Source organism: Salvia splendens, unplaced genomic scaffold (genome assembly GCF_004379255.2).
Source record: "Salvia splendens isolate huo1 unplaced genomic scaffold, SspV2 ctg81, whole genome shotgun sequence".
Classification (NCBI taxonomy): domain Eukaryota; kingdom Viridiplantae; phylum Streptophyta; class Magnoliopsida; order Lamiales; family Lamiaceae; genus Salvia; species Salvia splendens.
The window spans coordinates 10077-17820 of NW_024599487.1; the positions used below are offsets into that span (position 1 = coordinate 10077).

The 7744-nt window shown below is 43.0% G+C and overlaps 1 long non-coding RNA gene across 1 annotated transcript; it reads left to right on the forward strand.

Annotated features, from left to right (window-relative positions):
* The first annotated feature begins 6919 nt into the window (after positions 1-6919).
* Positions 6920-7744, forward strand: LOC121791433. Its single transcript, XR_006048566.1, has 4 exons — positions 6920-7126; positions 7221-7285; positions 7363-7479; positions 7564-7744. It is a non-coding gene; the product is annotated as an uncharacterized LOC121791433 (long non-coding RNA).

Here is a 7744-nt window from a genome sequence, read left to right on the forward strand (position 1 = left end):
GTATATGTTTTTATTTGTTTGTTTTTACTTGTACCTTTTACTTGTCGTTTATAAAAAGTTTAAAGTTTTTTTCTTTCATCTTTTTCATTTTTCTCTATGTGTTTTGTCTCTATGTGCTTGTCGTCTCTTACAATGGTACCAAGGTATATCGTTCTTTAAAGACTGATCCCTTTTTAGATCGATTATTAAAGACTATTGTGAGTCCAAGCTTCTAAGGAGGATATAGACCACAATTCAGCTTAACAAGCAGTCCGTCTGAACTGCAATAAGCCAACGATTGGAGTCCAGCTTCCAAGGAGGATATAAGACCACAATCAGCTAACAAGCAGTCGTCTGAAACGAACGCAATAAGCCAACGATTGTGAGTCCAAGCTTCCAAGGAGGATATACAAGACCACATTCAGCTTAACTGAAACGAATGCAAGCCAACGATTGTGAGTCCAAGCTTCCAAGGAGGATACAAGACCGCAATTCAGCTTAACAGCACTTCGAAACGAACTGCAATAAGCCAACGATGTGTCCAAGCTTCTCAGGAAGATACAAGACCACAATTCGGCTTAAGAAATAAGCACTTCGTCTGAAACGGAATAAGCCACAGAGTCCAGCTTCCGATACAAACGCAATTCAGTAACAAGCACTTCGTCTGAAACGAACTGCTAAGCAACGAGAAAGTCTCAGGGATAAGACCAATTCGCTTAAGAGATTCTACACTGATAAGGGAAACGATCCACGCGCTCGCGAATTAGGACGACCAAGTCGGTCAAAGAAGTTTACCTCATAAGACCGGGGACGACCATGTCTAGTCAAGAGGTTACTGCATAAGACCACTTCGGTAACTGGGAAAGTCCGATCCACGCGATAAAACTCGCCGAATTAGGACAAGGGAAAGTTCGATCCGGCGACAAAAATCGCCAAATTAGAACACAAACCAAGTCCGGTCAAAGATGTTTATTTCATCAGACCAAAGAGAGTCCGGTCAAAGATGTTTATTTCATCAGACCAAAGACGAGTCCGGTCAAAGATGTTATTTCATCAGCCAAAGACGAGTCCGGTCAAAGATGTTTATTTCATCAGACAAAGACGAGTCCGGTCAAAGATGTTATTTCATCAGACCAAGGACAAGTCCGGTCAAAGAAGTTACTTCATAAGACCAAGGACCAAGTCCGTCAAAGAAGTTTACTTCATAAGACCGAGGACAAGTACGATGAAATTTTTCGCTAAGCTGTAAATACAGTGTTAGAAGCGAAAACAAAATTTCATTTTTCAAATCTTGTTCGGCATACAACTCGCTACCCTACAAAATGGCGTTACGCTATTACAAAGGACTATTCTACTGTCCAGGGTTGCTGAAGTTAAGCCACCTATCTGCAAAATCCTCTGGAAGCCGAGTTCGGTTGTTCCGAGCAGATGAAGAAGAATAAGCAGGTCGACGAGATGCTATCCTCGACCCAACGCCTCTTCCCCGAGCCCGAGAAGTCCTAACACCTCGGCGATGAAGAGTCTCTGCAATAAGCATCTGCTGATCTTGCTCGCTCATAGTCACAACTCCTCGGCGAATTTCAGTCCGTCCCTGTCTTGACGATTCCGGTTGCTCCTGAGCCCGTTCTCGTCTTGACGTTTCCGGCTGTTCCGGAGTTCGTTGTTGACTGGGAGTAGGATTTTGAACAAGGGAACCAGAGGCTTGATCTGGAGTGCGAGCATCTGTTGGCACGAAATGCCGAAGGAATCTTTCTATTGAGGGACGCCGGGAAAGAAGATGTTGTACCGAGAAGCCCAGCGCCGCAATGATTTCACAACTTGTTGGCAAGCCGAGCTCTCCAGCGCATTGTTTCCTCCGGAGTACATGATATTCCTCCCACAGTTCGTCAACTCGTTCCTGAACTTCTGATATGGTCACTCCCCCGCGCACACGGATGTAATCCTCGTACGCAGTCCTCTCAGCAATGGTCGTATTCAGCTCGGCCTCCAGATCCTTCTTATCGGACTCTAAGTCCTTATTATCGGCCTCCAGCTTCACTAAACGAGCCAGAAGCTCGTCATTCTTCGTCTGATCGGCTATAGCTCTTTTCTCAGCTTCGTCTAAAGCCGAAGAGTACAGCCGTTTCCAGTGAAGTATCTCCATCTCCTTGAGTACAAAGCAGCTATATTAGTTCGGCAGCTGTACCGAGCAGATAGTAAAAACAACAGGAATAAAGGCGAGTACGAAAAGCTATACGAAGACAAGTGTAGAGAATTTTTCATTCACAAGGAAAAATTTTTACACTAGGGCTTCAAGGCCATTTTACAAGGAAGAAACTAGACTAAGAGAAGGGAGACGAAATCATACTCCGCCAGCTTCGTCTCCGGCTCCTTGGTCTGGTTCAGCTTCTTTCTCCTGAGCTACCTCAGCCTCGGCCTCGCATCCTGCCGGCCTCGCCTCCGCCTCCTGATCGGCTTCCTTCTCCGGATGCCCGGCCCGCTCGACTTCGGCCTCCAGCTCCAGCGGCTCGGCCTCACCCTCTCCGTTGTAAGTCGAAGCGGGTGAAACGGGTCCCACGGAGGCAAAGATAGCCTCCAGGTTCTCGTCCCGATCAGCTCGACAACTCCGGACTCGGTCTGCAGAAAGCAGGACCGAGGATGAAGCGAATGAAGCGAGCTCCTCAAGGAGCGGCAGATTCTGAAGCCGAGCTGCTATCTCTCGGCTGTACAGAGGCAGCACGACGTCGGCCCCCTGCTCGCCCTTATCGGTAATTAGCCTTACCAGACTACCGACAAAGGCCGAGAACTGGCTGCTCAAAAAGAGTTTCTCCGTGTAAACACGGAGAGCCTCCCCCTGGGCAGCCACGGCGGCAGCCTCCTTCTGAGCCTCCCGGTGCTTCGTCTGCTCCTGAGCCGAGTCCTAGCAGCTCGGGCCCTCTCAAATTTGGCCTCAGCCTGTTTCGGCCAGACTACGAGCAAGATGCAACTTCTTCTGCATCTCCTCGTAGTCGTGGGATGCTTTGGAGAGCTCCACGGAGACGAGCTTGGCTCTCTGAAGATGAACAAGGAAAAAACTCAACAGAATGGCCATCAAAAATGTGGAAAAGAAGCCAAGTCAGAAAGCTTACTCCACAAAATTTGTCGGCCATTGAAAAGGCTCAGGGACGTGTTCCGGGATGTCTGCGGAGAACCACCTCGGAGATGACCAGGTCTTCCCGGCACTCTTGGGGACTCATGAAATTTCCCCTTCCCTTTAGCCGAACACGACTCCGGCACTTTCGGATCCGAAGAAGAGGTTTTTTGCCTCTTCGGATTCTCTCGGCTTCAGATGCCGAGCGAGGGGCTCTCTGCCTCTCCGGCTCCACAAGCTCGGAGGACTTTCGGATAGCCTTATTCAGCATGTACACTGCCAAAACAGCAAGAAAGCAAAGTCAGATTTTCTTCGTTAAAGCAGTAGAGCATAAAGATAAAGAGAAATCCTCACCCTCGGCCTCTTCGTCCGAAGACGAGATGTCGAACACGACGTCGCCCTTGACGAGCTCAGACTCCGTGTATTGTTTCCTAACTATGGGAATCTTGTTGAGCTCGCCATCGAGCTCGTCCAACGGTTCAGGCCGAGGATGACGGATAACGGACTTCGGCCCTCTCCAAGGAAAACTAGGAGCCGCGGTCCTATCATAATAGAAGAAGCGGTTTTGCCACTTCGGCCACTTCGTTTTACAAAAGGCCCTAAAGGGCTGTACAGGATCAAGTAAAACCAAGACCCCTTCCTCTTAAATTGAAAGAATTTAAGGATCGCCTTCAAAGACAAATCCCTTCCTAACCTACGGAGTTCGGCAGCGAAGGCCGACAAGTGCCTCCAAGAGTTCGGAGTCACCTGGCCTAAAGGAAGCTGAAAAAAATCTAGTAAATCTATAAAGGCAGAAGGGAGGGGGAAACGAAGCCCGCATTCTAAGCAGGCCTCGTACACGGTGGCGTAACCCTCCGGCGGGGAGTCAGCCCTATGATCACCGTCAGGTACCACCGCCCTCCCCCCAGGAAAAAAGTATTTTTCGGGTAGGGATACCACAGTATCCTTACTCAAAATACTATGGAAATACTCTACGGTCTTCTCCCCGGACTCTTTCCGGCCAGAAGACCCCTTACCGCCTCTCCTACCGCTACCCGACTCCGAAGAAGAAGAAGAAGACATTTTTCTTACTTTTTGAAGGTGAAGAAAGTCTGAAGAAGCTCTTGAAAGCGGAAGAAAATTTCTCGAGAAAGAGAGAGTATAGAAGACGCAACAGCAAAGGTGTTCAAATGAGGAAGAAAGAGCATATTTATCAGATTCGGGAAAGATTTCGAGATCGTTGCGCTGTTTCGAATCCCACCTTTTCAGGATTCAACGGCCGGATTTTACTGTCGCATTTAATGCAGGCACGCGCAAGGCACGTCCCCTGACGTCAGCCTCCCCCTTACCATTATCCAGAATGCCGAAGTGACTCACCTCGCCGAAGTGATTCACTTCGCTTTTCGGGGGGGGTAGTGATGGGGTACGAACTAAACCCTAATGGCAAGCCCAATAACAGTGACGGCCCATCAGCCCAGAGCCCAAGAAAGAGTATCTGTTCGGCACCAAAGAGTTCGGCACGACCAAAGAGTTCGGACTCAGCCTACAGCTCGGTAAAAGCCGACCAGTCAAGCTCTCCTCTCAGATCGGCAAGAGCTGATCGGTAAAGTCCAGCAGTTCGGTCTCAGCATTCGACCGAACTAGGAGTTAGTGGACTCATGAAAAGCCTCCACGACCTCCGCTATACCCACGATCTATTTAGTGGTACGAAGCAGTTATTGAGCAGTTATTGCTCACCCACGATCTTGTTAGTGGGGCTGCAAACCACGATCTTAGTTCAATGTATAAATAGAACTTAGATCAGATAGAAAAAGGTTAAGCTCTCTAGAGATAAAATACCATATAGCAAGTCTGTGTTGTAAGCTGTAACCCCAGATCAAGCAATACAATCTTGCCCTCCCTTCTTCCCGTGGACGTAGATTTACTTCAGTAAATCGAACCACGTAAATTCTTTGTGTCGTAATCTTCATTCTCTACCAGCATTTACTAACATCAGAAATTCGCGGATCCATCAGATAGTTTTGTTGAAGATGTTTAGGATAAGTGAAATTTGAGGACTACACTATGCTACACATTTATAATTACATTCTTCGTTTGTAATGAATATAATGATGGATTTAAGAAACAAATATGTGAAGGAAACTTGTCGGTGTCATCTAACCATCAATTGGGATTAGTATGCTTTTTTTTCCTTTTTGTTGTTATCTTCAATTCCTCTATGCTTTTATGTTGTGCAAAAGTTTCAAACTCACGCAAAAATGTATTCCCTCTTTCCCAACTAATTAAGTTAAGTCGTATTTTTTTTGGGATATCCCAATTAAGTTGAGTCATTTCATTTTTTAACAAAAAAAAATCTCCTATCACTCTCACTTTATTACACTATCTACTTTACTCTCTCTTTATCTTTCCTATTTTATTCATCTCTCCTAATTTTCAACACAATTTCTTAATCTTCGTGCCAAAAAATTATGTCTCAATTTAGTTGGAATGGAGGGAGTACTGTAATATCTTCTCTTCTCTGTTTTATAAGTAAATGAACATAAATTTTAAAGATCACGCCACGGAGGACTTGAACCTGAGACCTTTGATCTCAGACACTAATACATCTAAATTTTTGCACAAGATAAATATTCTCTTTTCTTTTGTGGATGATGTTCCAAATCCGACTCATTTGTACAGTATAAATACGGAAATTTTAGGTTTTTAAAAATGAATATAAAGAAATGCAAAGCTACATCTGTCCCTCACTCAATGATTAGATCCTTCGCCACTACAGCCTTCATCTTCTACAATTATTCTTGCTACTAAATTAAATAAAGTGGAGTATATGTTTTTTCCCATATTAAGATAAGCTCTGCAAAATTTGGATTGTATCTTTTTTTCTTTCTTTCTTTTAGTGGCCTCTAACTTGACCTACTATTCCCCACGTTTGAAATTGTCTGCACAGTGAAATCCCACTGACAAAATAAGAAGCCCATGATCCCTTGTTCATCTAAAATAGTCTTGGTAGTATTAAATTATTAATTAATACGTGAAATTATATAGCCAGCTAACCTATGATAAATCAAATATAAATTGATTCTTGTGTTAATCAGTGCACGAAGTAGTGCATCATCTATGTCTCTGAACCGAAATTTTATTGTTTGGTATCTCAAGAAAAGAGAAACATTATTCTACTTAATTTGATGTTTCATATATTAAATTACATATATTGAAACATTGAATGTTAAGATACCTATTCAAACCCCTTTAACAATTATTATTATCAGAGTTTAAATTTAATTTCTATTTGTTTTTGGTATATATCAATTGCAATATAGATGCACTCAAGAATAAATACATAAGAATAAGCACATGCATATTGTTGACAACTGTTTTGGTCTGTCCTTTTCTGAGTTTGGCTCCAGTAAAACTAACTAACCTAACCCATTAATTGATTCACAATTTTGCCAATATATACTACAACCATACTGAAAAATTGACCCCACATGGCCACATGTACATTCACATTAGTAAAAGAAGATGCACCCACGTCAAAAGTTAGGTCGTTTGACGGTCAACATATTTACCACTTTTAGGTAGTATCCGATTCAGAATCCACATTTCACATCGTGCCATATATCTGCGTGACAGAATCCTGCACAAGATTTTGTCTTTTGAAAAACATTTCACCACGTTCAACTAGATAACATCGTGATATGTCTGGTGAAACAAGACACGAGTCTCATTAACACGGATGGCCACGGCACGAGAGTGGTGGATTGTGGTGAACTGGATGAGGGTTTTCTTCTATATATATACCTCAAAGCTCATGGTTTGATTACCACACACAAAAAAACCATAAAGAAAAGAAAACAAAATGGGGAAATTGAAGTTGGTGAGTATGTTAGAAGAAAATAAAGGTTGCCTAGGAATGATATTGGTGCAGCTTACATATGCAGGCATGGCTATGTTCTCGAAAGTCGCCATTGATCGAGGAATGAACCCTTACATCTTCGTTGTTTATCGCCAGGCGTTCGCAACCATAACCTTAGCTCCATTCGCCTTCTTTCTCGATAGGTTAATTTTGTTTTATTTACTAATTTATTTCACACTTTTTTTTTACCTCAAATTGTTCATCAACTAATGTTTGTTTTTTCTTTCTTATTTAAAGGAAGAACCTGATCACCCTTTGTCCTACACCCTAATCTTGAAGATTTTCTTGAGTTCTTTCTTCGGGTATATATGACCTATAAAGATGATTTTTTTTCACTTTACATTAATTTAAATAGTGTACTAATTAAATTTAATTGCAGCATAACTTTGAGTTCGAATCTATACTCATATGCAATAAACTACGTCTCCGCAACATTTGCTTCCGTTGGCATCAACACAATTCCGGCTCTCACCTTTCTCATCGCTGTTATATTTCGGTATTTATAACATAACAAAATTACACAATTTTTTATTTTTATTAGTATTTTTTCTAATAATTTTGTTTAAAAAAATGTGACCAGATTTGAGACATGTTCGATAAGAACTTCAGCTGGAATAGCGAAATTTGTTGGTTCGGGTTTGAGCTTATCGGGAGCAATGGTGTAGGCCTTCGTAAAGGGCCTCTAGTTAGGTTGATGAAATGCTCAAATTCAATGAATTCTAAGGATTCCAATGAGAAATGGGTGCATGGTTGCATGCTTA